The 17,945-nt window shown below is 43.3% G+C and overlaps 1 long non-coding RNA gene across 2 annotated transcripts in view; it reads left to right on the plus strand.

Annotated features, from left to right (window-relative positions):
• Window positions 1-17,069, plus strand: part of LOC121281296 — a 32,578-nt gene extending 15,509 nt beyond the window's left edge. The window contains exons 3-4 of one of the 2 annotated variants that reach the window (XR_005943852.1): window positions 837-1,022; window positions 16,461-17,069. This is a non-coding gene — a long non-coding RNA (uncharacterized LOC121281296). Of the gene's footprint in view, window positions 1-836; window positions 1,023-7,217; window positions 7,276-16,460 lie in introns of those variants that run through there. The other variant, XR_005943853.1, reaches the window with a different exon arrangement.
• The last annotated feature ends 876 nt before the right edge of the window (window positions 17,070-17,945 follow it).

Consider the following 17,945-nt stretch of genomic DNA (forward strand, 5'->3'; position numbering starts at 1 on the left):
TGCCCTGGATGGTGTTGAGTTTCTTCAAAGCAACCCACATGATGGGCACTTCATCCACCACCTCAAACACTCACTATCTCCACCATCAATGCACAGCCACAGAAGTATGTACCATCTACAAGATGCACTGCAGGAGCTCACCAAGCCTCCTGAGACAGCACCTTCCAAACCCACAAGCACTACCACCTAGAAGGACAAGGGCAGCAGATAGATGGGAACACCACCACCTGGAAGCTCCCCTCCAAGTCACTCACCATCCTGACTTGGAAATATTTCGCCATTCCTTCTCTGTCGCTGGGTCAAAATCCTGGAACTCCCTCCCTAACAGCACTGTGGGTGTACCTACACCACATGGACTACAGCAGTTCAAGAAGGCAGCTCACTACCACCTTCTCAAGGGAATTAGGGATGGGCAATAAATGCTGCCCTAGCCAGTGACAAAAATATCCCATGAATGATAAAAAACATTTGGTAACTTAGCTCATTTTCAGCAGAATGAAGTTTTGCAGTACATTTTCTGAAAAGGATTGAAGCACAAAATGCATAAGATTTTATCACAATCAACAATTAGAAACAGTTTTGGTCTCAGAGGTTGGTCAAATAGCTGAACAGTGAATTGGTGGAGTTTTGGGTGATACTTGTAAAAATTGGATGGGTGGGGGTGCGGGTGGGGCCTGATGATTAAAGCAATGTCCCCTAAGGTAGATTTACAGATGGGGGGTGGTGGGTGCATGAGGTGTTAATGATGAACTAATCAGACACGGTCTCCAGATGGAAAAGGATTGATGGGGATTGATGGGCTGAATAGATTTTCTCATGTTTAAAATTGTTCACAGGATACAATTATTTCTCAGAATGGAGGATCTCACAAAACAGCTGGATAGAAGAATAATGGAAATGACACATTCAGAAGAGTCCAGCTTCTACAATAGAAACTGATGCTGATTTTAGATGTTCAACATGACAGGCCATATTTATCATCAGAATTTACTGATATGATGTCACATTTGTTACTGAATTGGGTAAACCTTTTATCTTTTTACTTCTATTCTTGATTTTTATCTCATTGAACTACAATTATCCAAGTCCAGAAAACAATTCCATTAATTATCTTTTTGCAGCAATAATTACACCTAGTTACTGCCTAACTATTACAATTCTAATTGCTTCTTTTTGCACTGTTTAGCAAAACTTTTTGAGCAACTGTCAATGGAGCTTAAATACAATTTGTTACAAGAGAAGAGGTGGTTAACACACAAAAAGACTGAAGTTTGATCGAAAACAATTCTAGGAAAAGGTTCAGGCCTGTTTTTGGGCAAATGACCAGTGGCTCACAAACAGAATCCAAGGAGGAGGCTTGAGAACAGCCCTGAAGAGGCAATGGGCCTTAGCAATGTTAATTGTCTCACTGGCAATGATCGCAAAGAAGTGGTCAAGATTCTGTGCAACAGAATGCTTTTAATAACTTACCTTATTTATCTTCTGATGGCAGTAGCTGTTCCTAACCTGAGTAGGGCAGAGTGACTCTCGCAATTAACCATGTGTTAGCACTTTGTTTACATGCATAAGAGCCCTGATGTCTGTTTTAGATACCTTCAAGGAATGGCTGAAAAATGGCCTGTTTCTACAATGGGTTGGATGGCTTTCAGATGTTCTTTTGGGCATGAGATGTTGGTCTCAAGATCCATCTCTTTGCACTTGCTTACAGGCATAAAACAGACAATGAGATCCAATTTCCAGGTCATAGGGAACATAAGGTAATAAGATCATAAGAAATAGGAACAGGATTAGCCATTCATCGCCCCCACCCAAAACACTGAGCCAGCAGCCATTGAATAAAATGACAGTCTCAGCTTCACTTTCCTGTCTGCCCCTCATAACCCTCAACTCCCTTGTTGATTCAAAATCTAACTCAGCCTTGAATATATTCAATGACCCAGCATTCACTGCTCTCTGGGGAAGGGAATTCCAAAGTCCAATGATCCTCGGAGAGAAAAAATTCCTCCTCATTGCCATCTTAAATGCAAGGCCCCTTATTTTTAAACTGTGCCTCCTAGTTCCAAAGTCGCCCCCACCCACTTCATCCTCCCAGCATCCACCCTGTCAAGTCCCCTCAGAATCTTATGTGTTTGAATAAGATCATCTCTCATTCTCTAAACTCCAATGAGTATAGGCCCAACCTTTCCTCATAAGACAAACTCCTCATCCCAGGAATCAGCCTAGTGAACCTTCTCTGAACTGCTTCCAATGCAAGTGTATCCCACCCTAATTAAGGAGACTTAAACTGTATACAGTACTCTGGATGGGAACTCACCAAGGCCTTGTACAGCTGTAGCAACATTTCCCTACTTTAATATTCCATTCCTCTTGCAATAAATGCCAACATTCCATTTGTCTTCATAACCACTTGCTGTATCTATTTGCTAGATTTTTCTGATTCATGCACCAGGCCACCCAAATCCCTCTGTGACATAGATTTTTATAGCCTCTCCAGTTAAATAATATTCTATTTTGCTATTCTTCTTGCCAAGGTGATAACCTCATATTTTCCCACATTATACTCAATCTGCCAAATTTTTGCCCACTCACTTAAACCATTTATATCTCTTTGCAGATTCTTGTGCCTTCTTTACAACTTGCTTTGCTACATATCTTTGCGTCACCAGTAAATTTAGTTATCATACACTCCCCCTCATCCAAGTCATTGATATAGATTGTAAGTAGTTAAGGCCTCAGCTCTGATCCCTGTGGCACTCCTCTAGTTACAGTTTGCCAACCTGAAAATGACTCATTTATTCCAACTCTGTTTCCTGTTAGTTAACTAATCCTCTATAATATATCACGCCCAACACCATGAACTGTTATCCTGTGTAATAACCTTTTATGTGGCACCTTATTGAATGCCTTTTGAAAATCCAAGTACATCACATCCATAGGTTCCCCCTTATCCATATTGCCTGTTATTTGCTCAAAGAACTCTAATAAATTAGTCAAATATGATTTCCCTTTCACAAAACCACGTTGACTCTGCCTGATTGTATTATGATTTTCTAAATGCCCTTCCTTAATAATGGATTCAAGCATTTTCCCAATGGCAGATGTTCAGCCAACTGGCCTTACAGTTTCCTGCTTTCTATCTCCCTCCTTTCATGAATAATGGTGTTACATATGCGGTTTTCCAATATTCTGCGAAATTACCAAGATCCAGAGGGTTTTGGAAGATTACAACCAATGCATCTACTATGTCTGCAGCCACTTCTTTTAAGACCTTAGGATGAAAACCATCAGGTCCAAGGAACCTGTCAACCTTTAGTCCCATTGGTATTCCCAGTACCTTTCCCCAAGATTTGTGATTGTTTTAAGTTCCTCCTTCCCTTTTATCTTTTGATTTTCAAGTACTCTTGGGATGTTTTTGTGCCTTCTACAGTGAAGACAGATGCAACATATCTGTTCCACCATTTCCTTATTTCCCATTATTAATTCCCCAGTTTCACCCTCTAAGGGACCAATGCTCACTTTAGATATTCTTTTCCTATCTGTATACTTGTTAAGCTCTTACTGCCTGTTTTTTTGTTTCTAGCTAGCTTTCTCTTTTACTCTAATTCCTTCATCCTTATTTTTAGTCATTCTTTGCTGGTTCCTTAAATTTGCTTATGCTTCTGATCTATAACTAAATTTTGCAGCATTGCACCCATTTTCTTTCCAATTGATGCTAGCCTTAACTTTCTTAGTTAGCCCTGGATGTTGCATCCTTCTCATAGATACTTTCTTTTTCAATTGAATATATCTTTGAGAGATATGAAATATCTCCTTAAATGCCTACCAATGCTTCTCCAGAATCCTACCTTTCAACCCATTCTCCTAGTCCACTTTAACCAACTCTGCCTTCCTACCCTTGTAATTGCCTTTATTTAAGCTTAATACACTAGTCTTAAACCCACATTTCTCACCTCAAACTGAATGTGAAATTCTATCATGTTATGATCACTGTTGCCCAGATGCTTCTTTATTATAAGGTCATGAACTAGCCCTGTCTCATTACACAATATCAAGTCTAAAACAGCCTGCTCCCTGGTTGGCTCCAGAATGTATTGATCTAAGAAATTGTCCCAAATGCACTCTATGAACTCATCTTCCAGGTTACCTTTGCCAATTTAATTCATCCAATTTATATGTAAAATTGCTTATGTTTAGTGCAGTACCTTTCTTACAAGCCCTCATTATTTCTTCATGTATACTCTGTCCTACAGTATAGCTACTGTTAGGCGGCCTCTAAATTAATCCCACAAGTGACTTTCTTATCTCTACCTAAACTGATTATATCTTGTTCTTCTGAACCAAGGTTGTCTCTCATTACTGTATTAATCTCACCTGTTAATAAACAAAACTACTCCACCACCTTTTCCTTTCTGCCTATCCTTCCAAAATGTCAAATTCCCTTGAATATTCAGGTCCCAGCCTTAATCACCCTGCAACTATTCTCTGTAATGACCATCAGAAGCTACTTATTTCTATTTGTGCTATCAATTCATCAGCTTTGTTACAAATGCTGCATGCATTCAGATACAGAGCCTTTAATTCTGTCTTTTTACACACTTCTTTCACACTTTGACCTTATCTGCTAGTGCACTCTTTTAAGTTTGTATATGCTGTCCCTCCCTGTCACACTCTAGTTGGCATCACTACCCTACTTATTGCTTTATCCTTTCTCTTTAACTTCTCTCCAGTGATTAACGTCCTCAAGAAGCAGGCAAGAGTAGTTTTGAAAACCAAATCAGATTTGTCCATGTTGAGCTGTACAAAATAGCGACTCACCCATCCCCTGATGTTGGAGTCAGACAGTATTGGAGGCATGTTGCTAGCAGTAGACAGGTAGATTTAGATGTTAAAAACAAAAAACTGCGGATGCTGGAAATCCAAAACAAAAACAGTATTACCTGGAAAAACTCAGCAGGTCTGGCAGCATCGGCGGAGAAGAAAAGAGTTGACGTTTCGAGTCCTCATGACCCTTCAACAGAACTGATCTTTCTTTGCAAGGAGAGGGAAATATAAGCTGGTTTAAGGTTGGGGGGGGGTGGGGGTGGGGGGAGAAGTGGAGGGGAGTGGGGGGGTGTTAGGATAGGAGCAGATCATCAAAAGATGTCACAGACAAAAGAACAAAAGAACACAGAGGTGTTGAAGTTGGTGCTATTATCTAAACGAATGTGCTAATTAAGAATGGACGGTAGGGCACTCAAGGTATAGCTCTGGTGGGGGTGGGGGAGCATAAAAGATTTAAAAATAATGGAAATAGGTGGGAGAGACCAAACATAAACTGGGCGACCGCTTTGCAGAACACCTGCGGTCTGTCCGCAAGAATGACCCAAACCTCCCTGTCGCTTGCCATTTTAACACTCCACCCTGCTCTCTTGCCCACATGTCTGTCCTTGGCCTGCTGCAATGTTCCAGTGAAGCCCAATGCAAACTGGAGGAACAGCACCTCATCTTCCAACTAGGCACTTTACAGCCTTCCGGACTGAATATTGAAATCAACAACTTTAGGTCTTGAGCTCCCTCCTCCATCCCCACCCCCTTTCTTCCCCCTTCCTTTTGTTTTTTTTTCTTTCTTTTCCAATAATTTTTATAGATTTTTCTTTTCCCACCTATTTCCATTATTTTTAAATCTTTTATGCTCCCCCACCCCCACTAGAGTTATACCTTGAGTGCCCTACCATCCATTCTTAATTAGCACATTTGTTTAGATAATATCACCAACTTCAACACCTCTGTGTTCTTTTGTTCTTTTGTCCGTAACATCTTTTGATGATCTGCTCCTATCCTAACACCACCGCCACCCCCCCAACTTCTCTCTCTCTCTCTCTCTCCCACACCACCACCCCCCCCACACACACACACACACACAAACACACACACACCCTCCCCCCCACCACCACCAGCTTAAACCAGCTTATATTTCCCTCTCCTTGTAAAGAAAGATCAGTTCTGTTGAAGGGTCATGAGGACTCGAAACGTCAACTCTTTTCTTCTCCGCTGATGCTGCCAGACCTACTGAGTTTTTCCAGATTTAGATGTTAGTATTATATGTGTGTAACATGACCCCCCCAATCTACAGACGATATCTCTGAGAATTAGCACATAGATCATGAATATCTGGTAAGCAGAGCTGGAACCCTAGGAACAACAGAGATAACAAAAAGGTCATGGAAGCAGCAACTTTCTGAGATGAGCTGGCTATGCTGAGTCAAGTCAGCATAAGACAGAAGTTCCATGCAGGTTGTTGTACGGAAGATACAGAAGAGAATGTGAAGGCAGCAGAAAAGTCAAGTGCAAAGAGGAAGGACAATAAAATATAACCCCACTTACAGGGGCTATCATTGATCTGTCAAAATGCTGATCAATTATAGCAAAAATATTGGCAAGGAGAAGATTGGATTCAATTCTCAAGATATGCCTCCCATTCTTAGGCCCCGTGGTACTAGAATAGAAAATGAGGGGAATAACCATGGGAGATGCTGATAACTATGGACGGAATCATCCCAGATTTTCACTCATCGTTTTACCAGCCAGCTGCAATGGCAGCTTTTCACTCTGTATCACCCCAAACTTACCACATTAATTATTTATTCCCAGGAACCATGCCGTTTCCATGGCAGCGGGCCTCATTTGTCCACCATGTCATCACACCTCACCGCTTCACCATGCCGGGCGCTATATTTAAAGCCCAGCTGCGCATGCACATCCCGGTGCTGCAGCCCAGGATTACTGCAGGGAAGATAACCATGAAAGGCAAAAAGACTGCAGACCCCAGGTTTAATGATACGTCACTGGAACGCCTTTTTGGATGCCGTGGAGGCCCACGACAATGTCATATTCCCCCACTCTGGCCGCAGGATGGGCAGCTGTGTGACCAACCAGGCTTGGGAGGCAGTGGCAGTGATGGTCAGTGCCAATGTCCTTCAAAAAAGGACGGCCACCGCAAGAGGATGAATGATCTCCTCCGTTCCGCCAATCTTCTCATCACTCTCAATTCACACACTCACAAACCCATCACACATGCACAGGGCCCTCACTCACTGCCATTTCAAGGGACATCATCATTCACTCTCACACACAACCTTCATTGTCCTCATCCTGTCCATGGCACCACAGGCTAGGCATACTTATCATCTGGCCTGGCAGGCATCCTGCTTACACTCTCTCCATCTCTATTCTTGCAGGACAAATTGGCACAGAACAAGAAGGAGATGTCACAGACTGGTGGAGGAATACCTGAAATCAAGGTCCTCACAGAATTTGAAAACAGAGCCATCCAGCTGGCTGGCGAGGATCTGGACCGATCCTGTGCTGATGGTGAGGTCGGTATGCTCTACCAAGCAAGGATCCAGCAGCGCAACATCCATCAGACAACCATGTTGTGAGTGATGTGTCCTGTTTCACAGGCCACTGCCATTCAATAATTATCTCCCCTTGCTTTCACAGGCACATCTGGGAAACAGCCGACAGAGTCCATGACCCAGGGCCTCCAATTAAGCCCCAAAGAAACCTCTGAAGAGGAATCTGAAGGCACCCTCCTTGAAGTCCCATCACAGTGCTCACCCACACCCTCCACCAGTGCGGAGACAAGCACCACGGTGGGACCTAGCTTTAGAGTAGCCTCGGGATCACAATCCGGTGAGAACATCGCACTGTCTGATCCACAGCTGGCAGAGGCAGGGACTTCCCAGGTCCCCGTCACTCAGAGGACCGCTGGAGGCCAGAACATTGCTGAGTCAGAGTCAGATGATGAGCCTCTGGACTTGGTCATGTCAAAGTTGCTGGAGCAGCAATAGCAAGCTCGGGAACATCAGGAAGGCAGACAGACTCCTCCATCGTGCTTGCAATCTGAGGAGTGCAGCTGCACTCCTCAGATTGCAAGGCACGATGGAGGAGTCCGTCTGCCTTCAGGCTGAGATGATAGTGCCGGCATGCCAAAGCACCGAGATCAACACTGGTAGGGTGGCAGCCGCTATGGAGACCTTGGTTCAGGACATCGCTCCTGGACTGCTGTGCAGGCTCAACTTCAACGCTGATACCATAGTTGGCCTCCAACAGTACGTATGCATGAGGGGTGTGGGGCAGCTCGATCTCACTCCAGCTCCCCCAGCTACCCCTACACTGTGAAAGGAGGAAGCAGATAAAACAGCTGGTGGTCCCCCAGAGCGGGACCGGGAGGCAATGCGAGAGGAGTGGCAGCCGTGGTAAGATTTTAAAGGAGCGGGAGCTGAGAGTTAGAGCGGAGATTTAAAAAGAGCGGGAGCTGAACTCGGGGTTGAAAGCAGCGCGAGGACAGAGCAAGAGTTCCAGGGAGGCTCAGGGCTAAAAATGTCTCGAGGACAGAGTGAGAGTTCTGGGGATACTCGGGGCTGAAAGCAGAGTGAGGACAGAGCGAGAGTTCCAGGGAGACTCAGGGCTGAAAGCAGCTTGAGGACGAAACAATTCAAAAAGTGACGCGACGGAGGGGAGGCAGCTGATTGGTAAGTAGGGTCAGGTGAGCACTTCCACTTCTACTTTATCTACTAATTAAACTGCTGCAGTCTATTAGCTTAAACAAAATAAGGTGAGGACTTTGGACTGTGGTGGGAGTGTTTGGAGTGGAATAAAGGTCCTAGCATAGTTAGTATTCTTTAAAGAGAGTAACTAACGAGCTTAATACAAAGGGAAATCATGGCAGCAGAGCTCGTACCCATGGTATGCTCCTCCTGCACTATGAGGGAAGTCATGGACACTTCCAGTGTCCTTGGTGACCATGTGTGCAGGAAGTGTGTCCAGCTGCAACTACTGACTCACTGCATTTCAGAGCTGGAGCTGCGGGTAGATTCACTGTGGAACATCCATGATGTTGAGATCATCATGGACAGCACGTTCAGTCACTTTCACATCCACTGGAGTGGTTACCCTCCATGTCACTGTGGCACCAAATCCTGCAGCAGGTGGCAGATATGACCGATCAGTTCCTTAGACATGTGCAGCCTTCGGCGATGCTGGTTCTCATCTGCAGGAATGAAAGGCGGAGTTTATAGACATTGGGTCTAGCTGGACGCCGACCAGTGATGGTTCGCTGTGGCTCTTGGGCAGCGTGTGCGGGATCCCCAGCCGCCCCTTCTTCCTGAGGGTGCTGTTCCTCCCTCTGCACTGCCAGGCGCCTCAGTCACTCTCTTCTCTGTCATCTCCGCTCTCTGTCAGCCATGAGGCTCACAGCTAGTTCACCAAGCTCCAGCCTCCTGATGTACTCCTCCTGCAGGATGAAACAGAGGGACATGTGGCTTAGATTGGGTGTACTAAGAAAATGCCTTGGTTAAGTCTGAAGGTCCCTTAACGCATCCTGGAGAGAGCTGGCCACCAGTTGGATGGCCAGAGTTTAATGCGCTGCAATGATGCCTGAACCCCCACCTTCCTCCACCCCACTCCACCCAACCGATTGGCGGCAGCTTTGCCCATTGGACCTCATGCTGTGCTCTCAGCTGAGGTACAGACATTCTCCTAGCCTGTGCTGCAAGGCTGTGCAGTTAGTTTGAAGTTTGGGAGAGACTGGTCCAAACCGGGATGATGACATTGCAAGGGTCTGTGAGCAGCTCCACCAGTGACTGCTCCATGGCCAGCTTTAGCAAGAAGGTTGTACAACGTTGCTTCAATCGCTGGGCAGCCCTTGTGACCCCCCCCCCCCCCACCCACCAACCCCCAATACATCTCAACCTTGAAGTCCTACAGGTGACCCGGGCGAGTGCTATGGAACATTACTGTGTACTCATCTCTGGTTTCCCCTCAAAGTGCCGCCCGCCAAGTGCACGTCTTTTATATACTGTTGTGAAACACGTTGGTGTGCAATCAGGCTGGCATGGGCAGACGATCCAGTGGGGGTGCAGGGGGCGATTCTGCAGGGCTGGCCTTACAATGATATGCTGATTGGCGGGCGGAGCGGGCGATTGCAAACTTTTTTCATGATGTCGTGAGACCGATTTCTGGCCTTCCCACCACATTGTCCGCTCACGCCACCGAGCACACTCGATGCCAGCGGCCACGGAAATCCCAGTCTATGATTCAGGTAAAGATGGTGATCCTGGGAAGTTACTTAACATTAAGCACTGCATCCTGATAAAATAACACAGTGTCTGACCGCTCCTTATTTTTGTTAGACAGAATTTTCAGTATAGGAACAGGTAATTTGGCCCAAGCAGTCTAAGCTGGCATTTATGTTCTATCTATTTTCTCCCTCATGTGTTTATCTAGTTTGCCTTTGAATGCACCTGTGCTTTTTACCTCAATTATGCCTTGTAGTCATGAACTCCATTTTCTGAATAAAGAAGTTTCTCCCAAATTCCCTCGTCGATCGATTAGTGACTATCTTATACTTACGGTGCTAGTTTTGAATTCTCGAACAAGCGGAAACATCTTCTCAATGTCTGCCCTATCAAGCACCTATTGACTAATGGAAAGTGCCCCAGCCTGATCCGCCTTACCTGATTGCTGTGCCCTTTCAGTTCTGGTATCATCGTTGCAAATCTTTTTGACACCCCCTCCAATGATTCTAAATCCTTTTTATAATACAGAGACCAGAATTGTGCATTGTACTCTAAGAGCAGAATATTGTGCTCGTCAGACAGGCATGCAGCCCACCCAAACGAGCGTAAAATAACGTGCACTCGCACTATATTTCGGTCAGCGGGCACACATGGGAGTCGGCAGCGCGCCCGCTGACAATTAAGCAGCCTATTAAGTCTCATAATTACATAATTGATTCAAATTTTTCACTGCCCATCCAACCATTCGGTTGGTAGGCTGGCAAAAAGGCCAAGTGGCCTTTGCATTTCTGGTAAAACCTCATCCACGGGCAAGATGAGGTTTCGACCGATGAGTAAAAAAAAGCTTTTTGCACTCAGCTCTAACATGTCCCTGCTCATGTGACAGAGTCGCATGAGAGGACGTGTTTTTTAGTATCTTTATTTTTTATTTGGAAAATCTTCAGCTCCCTGAGGCAGCTCCATGCCTCAGGGAGCTTTTACTGTGCGTATGTGCAAACTTCCGTGCTCGTGCTCCTCCCGCGCCGCCCCCCCCCCACCCCCACTGGCAGTGCTGAGCGCTGCAGCACGTGTTTCACGCTGGCTGGCTGTTAATTGGCCAGCCAATGTGAAATCACGGTCGGGGTCCGATCACAGGTGGCTGTCAGCTTCCTGACTGCTCCCAGGCCCGCCCACCCGATCACTGGGAAATCCTAGCCACACTGTGCTCTGGCCAAGGTCCTTTTACATAACTGTTTCAGTAAAGCCTCCACTGGCTCTAAGTTAATTGATCTATAGCTTCTTCTACTCATTCCATCTCCCTTTTTAAATATAGGAATTATATTAATTGTCCACCAGATCACTGACACAATTCCCTTTTCTAATGAGTTGCTACATATATGTAATAATATCTGCTACCTCCTCCTTAAATTCTTTTAATATTTGCAGATGCAATCAGAGCCAGGCTTTATGGAGCATCTTAAAGGAAGAAACAGAGTTAGAGAGGTTTAGGGGGTGAATCCCAGAGATTAGGGCCTTGGCAACAGAATGCATGGTTATCAATGGTGGAATGATTAAAATTGAGATTGCTCCAGAGGCCAAAATTGGAGGAGTGCAGAGATCCTGGAGGGTATGGGGCTAGAGGAGGTGACAGAGGTAGTGAGGTGTGAGGCCATGGAGGGATTTGAAAATAAGAATGAGAATTTTAAAATTGACACATTGCTTAACTAGGAACCAGTGTAGGTTAGCGAGCATGGGAATGATGATCAATAGGACTTGATGCAACTTAGGATGTGACCAGCAGGAATTTCCAGTCCCTGGCAGGCAGGACCAGAAAATCACACTCAAGATGCCTACTGTTGGGCAGCACTTACTGAATAATCCTGAGTGCGCTAATAGCTACACTAACCACTAATTTAAGATAATCAGCCGAGCTCGTAACATGGCTCATTAACACTTGCTAGAAGTGACAGACATTCATACACAGGCACCCATTCTCTGCAAACAAAAGGAATGTGCACAAGTCTTGCACCTTTTTTGAATTAACAGAAAGCTTGGGGAGCCTATCATTTTCCATTGCTTTCTCCATGGCATCTCCTTGTCCAATCAGAGTCACCTTGCCAACTAATCAGCAGCCATTTTCTCCTGTAGTATATATTGTTGTGATGGTTTGAAATTTGGCATTCTTATGTTTGTCCTGATGAGTGCAAGACAAAAAAGTTTGGCAACATGTCTCTCTTTACAACAATACCCAAGTTCTGTACTACAAAGTGACTTTCATAAAATTATGAAGAGATAATGATAGATTAAGTGAATGAACAAAACTGTAACAAATGGATTTCAGTGCAGGTAAATGTGAAGTCATCCACATTAGACATAATATTCGAGAACAGAGTACTCTAAATGGTAAAAGTGAAGGGCCAAAGAGACTTGGGAGTCCATATATATAACTCATTAAATTGTCATGGACGCAGGCAGAGAAAAGGGTAATGGAATCATAGAATAGTTACAGCACAGAAGAAAGCCATTTGGCCCATTGTCTCCATGCTAGCTCTCTGTAAGAGCTGGAATACAAGGGTGTAAAAGTTATGCTACAGCTGTGCAAAGCCCTATAGACCACATCCAAAGTACAGTGAGCAGTTCTGGGCTCCATGCCTTAGGAAGGATATATTTGTCTTGGAGGGGATGCAGTATAGGTTTACCAGAATGATAGCTGGACTCCAAAGGTTAAGCTACAAGGAGTTAACCAAACAAGTGTTGCATTCCCTGGTATTTAGAAAGTTAATGGATGATTTGCTCAGAAATACTGAGGGAAACTGATAGGGTAGATAAAGAGAAACTACATCTACTGATTGGAAAGTCTGGGACCAGGGGATGTAGTCTAAAAAAAAAGAGCCAGGTCTTTCAGGAGTGAAGTTAGGAGACATTTCTACACATAAAGGATGGTAGAAATGTATTTTTCATTAGCTTTTGGGATGTGGGCATCACTGGTAAGGTCAGCATTTATTGCTCTTGAGCAGGGAGTGGTGAATTGCTAGACCATTTCAGAGGGCAGTTAAAGAGTCAGCCTCATGGATATGGGTCTGGAGTTGCATGTAGACCAGACTAGATAAAGATGGAAGATTTCATCCCCTCAAGAACATTAGTGACCCAGAAAGGTTTTTATGACAATCTGATATTTTCATGATCACTAGCTTTTGATTCCAGATATATTAATGATTTGAATTTAAACTCTCTCAGCTGCTGTAGGATTTGAATTTATGTCACTGGAGCATTGGTCCAGGCCTCTGGATTACTTGTCCTGTAATATAACCACTTTGTACCATCCCATGAATTGTAACTCACTTCTGCAAATGGCAATTAATGTAAGATCAATGTTAAATTCAAATCTGAGATTGATAGATTTGTTAACCAAAGGCAATAATGGATATGGGCATAGGAAGGTTAATGGAATTGGATCACAGTTCAGCCATAGTCTCATGGATCTTGTGAATGGTGGAGCAGGCCAGATGGGCAAATTGACCTACTCCTTTTCCTATGTTCCACACCACAGATTATTGCCACCAATTCCCTGTTTGTTTCGGATGCTGTGCACATTGCTCTACAAGTAATTTAATGTATTATTTATTTTTTCCCTGATATTGATTTTCTAAAATTTTACCTGTTTCGTGATCTTATTTCTTACCTTGGTCTGACCTTTACACCCATACCCTAAATCTTTTATCTTCTGATGCTGTTACTTGTACCAGAGGCTCCCCTCCCTGTCTTAGTCATTTTAAGGTCCTATCAACAGCCCCATTTATCCTTTCCATTCAGACATTGGTCCCAATTTAGTTCAGAAAGAGCCCAAATTCTAATATTGATCTGTTCCATAACTGGTGCACTATCAACTACCTACAGGCTGCATTGCAGCAATGCACAAAACTGCACCTTCCATCCTTACAACCTCTACCACTGAGCAGGGCAAGAGCAACAAGGCTGTGGGAACATCATCACCTGGAAGTTCCCGTCCAAGTCACACACCATCCTGACTTGGAAATATATCACTATCCCTTCATTATCATGAGGTCAAAATCCTGAATCCCCTAATAAACACCATCATAGGAACAGCATCAGCACAAGAACCACAGTGGTTCATGGAGAAGACCCAGCAAACAACTGGGATGCACAATAAATTCAGCCTTAGCCACAGCTCAAAAGCAAGGAGCTATTAAAGTGCTGACCCCCTCGATTGCTGGCTTTAGAATGCCAGCCTTTGGTTCTGATCTGAGTAGGTGGGCCTGGCCAAGGCTGGTCTTGGGGGGCTGGCATATGCCAAGTCCAGAAATGTTCACAAGTATCTGCAAATGACCAAGTATTATCCTGATTTGCACAGTTATAATGAAATGGTAATAATGTGCAATGGGAGATAAATGAGAAGCTAATGCCCTTTCTCAAGGCATATGTGCAGCATCTGTTCAAAAGTCTTTCTGTCAGCGGATTTATCTTTACATGGGTTGCATTTCTGATGAGGTTTGGTAGTACAAAATTCAGGAACAGTGCTCGAAGAGACCAAAGCAAATGTTCTCCTGCGCGTGTTTGAAAATCTTTGGCCATTTCATTATTTAAGGTCAAAACCTGTCACACCTGAGAAAGGATAAAGAAATGTACGTTGGTGACAGTCCATTATTACTTTTGGTACGCGCTGTGACACTTCAAACTCGTACCGTGAGTAATAATGCACAGTGGCCGACACTTTCACCGCAGATTCATCATCTCTGTGCAAAACAAACAGAGGATTGTGGCTGTGACTGAATAGGGGTCATGTTGTGGATTTTACCTTTTCAGCAACCATGAGCTTTTTGTTACTGTTAGGAAACAGACTTGAAATTACACAAGGAAAGAGAAAGATTTCTTTATGATTCTTACTCATTGGAGAAAGATTCTTCGCTAAATAAATGACACTGTGACAAAAATGAAGAATCTTATCAATTTATTTTTTCCTCGTTTTGATTCTTAGTTTGTAATTGGTTCATTTGCAAAATAAAATATGCAGATTTATTGTAAAAGTCAACAACTTGAGTTTATATAACATCTTTCACATGATCAAACATTCCAAGGCATTTCACAGGAGCATTGTAAAACAAAATCTGGCACTGGTCCACTGGTGGGGATGTTATGCTAGGTTAATAAAGGCTTGGTCAAAGAGGTAGGTTTTAGAGACCACCTTAAAGGAAGAGAGAGAAGTGAAAGTTTTAGGGAGGGAATTCCAGAGCTATGGGCCTTGGCAGCTGAAAGAACAAAGGCAATGTTAGAGCACTAGAAATTGGAGATGCTCAAGAGGCCTGTGTCGGAGGAGCGAATAGATCTCAAAGGATTATAGGACTGGCGGAGATTACAGAGAGGGTCAAGGCCAATGCCAGGTTTGAAAACAAGGATATGGGTTTGAAAATTGAGGCATTACTTAACAAATAGACAAAGTAGGTCAGTGAGCACAGGGTTGATGGATAAACGGTGCTTTGTGAGAGTTAGGGCAGACATCAGATTTCTGGATGATCCCAAGTTTATAGAGGGTAGAATGTGAGACAGCAGCCAGAAGTGAGTTGGAATAGTCAAATCTAGAGGTAACAAAGGCATGGATGAGGGTTTCAGGAGCAGATGAATTGAGACAGCAGCAAAGTTGGGTGATTTTACAGAGATGAAAATAGGCAGTCTTAGTGATGGTGTGAATATAATGTTGGAAGTTCATCTCTGGATCAAATGTGACACTAAGTTTGTGAACAGGGTGGCTTAATCTTAGTTTGTTGTTGGGAGAGGGATAGAGTCAGAAGCTCAGGAACAGACTTCAGAGTGGAGACCAAAAGAAGACAGAGGTCATCTTTGCATTTGAAGATAATCCTGGAAGGGTGAGCAGTTTTGACAGTGGAGAGCAGGAACAGTAATGCTCTATGTGGTCCAGCTTGATGTGGCAATGAATGACTGCAGACTCCTTAACGTGCTAATTATTAATTGCTGACCTCTTCCCAAAATGCCAAGTGGTCTGGTGCTCTAACATTGCCACTGTTATCTATTTGTAGAGCTTTCCATCTGTAAAATCTACCACAATAAAAGCCAACTACTGCAGATGCAGGAAACCTGAAATAAAAAAACGTGCTGGGAATATTCAGCAGGTCTGCGGCACCTGTGGAGCAAGAAAACAGTTAAGAATGGCTTGAGTCTAATATGACTCTTCTGCAGAACTGGAAGCTGCATTAGCAGCTCTGAAGAAGAGTCATATTCGACTTGAAACGTTAACTTGTTTCTCTCTCCACAGATTATGCCAGACCTGCTGAGTTTTTCCAGCATTTCCTGTTTTTATTACATATGAAATCTACCAAACTGGTCACTGTTACTTTCTTTGTCTGGCTTGCAATACAATAACACCAATCACTTTGTATCTCCCTACAGGACTGCCTGCTGAGAATTATCTAAGGGAAAAAAAATAGATTAAGGACAGAGTGTCGGTTAAATCTGCATTTTTAGTAATTTCAGTTCTGAACTTGAAGGCAACAAAGTGGCATGAAGGAGTATGTGAACACCAAATTCGAACACAGACCAGCATGATGGGCCAAGCAGCCTCTGTGCTGAATCATTCTATGATTCTATGATAACTTTTCCTCACAAAAGTATGTTCAAAGTTAAAAGAAATTAGTTACATTACGTTGAGACAGATTTTACAAGTTAAGTAAAACTGCTGAAATTTTTATTTTTAGTGAACAAGCTTCTGCTAATTTTGAAATTTCCTAACTGACCCTTCACCCTTCACCTTTTCATTCCTTCTGTGAGACTTTCCTTAAAATCCACCTGTTCACTTGGCATCAATTTATTTCTCTGTGAAGTGCCTTGAAACAACTTTAAATGTTAAATGCAAGTATTTGTTGGTGTTCATATTTCAGGATAAACATGATTGATTGTTTTCAGAAACTGAGATTTTAGACTTCTTGTGATCTACCCATTAATCAGAAGAGTCCAGAGTTATTATTTGTAGTGGACTTAACATTAATATTTCCCTAATTACATTGCCTCCTACGTTACTTTGTGTATCTTGACTCATACAAGGTGTGCATAGCTGCCTTACACTGACCGGGGAAAGTGGCTGGAAGGCAAATTTTAACAGCAAGATCTGCATTTTATATATTTAAATAATCAGCAGCATTTTTCAATGGCCGGAGCAATAATGACAGCCCTTCACCAAAGTCTCATCCAGGTTAGGTAATGGGTGTTGCACACGGAGGTGTTAACATGTATACATGTATACATACAGTTGTTAACGAGTGAGTTGGGCGTAATATGGCAGACACTAAAAACAACAAATTTGTCAAATGAATTCTTTACATCTGGTTTGGCAAATGAAGCCTATGGACCAATTTCAGATCCATATTAGTTTTAATGTTTTATTGGTCATTAAAACATTTCTTGAGGAGAAATGCAAATTATTTAACAGCCATTTTTTTTCCATTAAACAATCCAAGCACAGACTGGGAACGCACCAAATAATTTCAGGAACCCTCTCCTGATTTTCTCTTTTTCATGGGATGTGGGTGTTGCTGATAAGGCTAGGAAAATATACCTGTGATATCCAAATATGAGCTTCCACTGAGAAGAAGCTCACGTTGGAAATGAGTAATAACGAATTCTGTTCTAAATATCATACACCCTAAAAACTCAAGAGAATGAGTAACAAATGGGGAGGCTTTGTTTGATTATTTTCAGAGCTCATTAAAACAGGCCATGTGTCTGAGCATAATGGAATAGCAAATATTAATTCAAATTTCAACATGAGGGAATGAAATGCCCACTACTATAAGAAGGAAAGATCAATTGGCTGCATATTATAGGACACAACAGAAAGTTCATCCAGAGAACAGAGAAGCCAAAAACAGAGGCCAGTGC

Source organism: Carcharodon carcharias, chromosome 8, assembly GCF_017639515.1.
Source record: "Carcharodon carcharias isolate sCarCar2 chromosome 8, sCarCar2.pri, whole genome shotgun sequence".
Classification (NCBI taxonomy): domain Eukaryota; kingdom Metazoa; phylum Chordata; class Chondrichthyes; order Lamniformes; family Lamnidae; genus Carcharodon; species Carcharodon carcharias.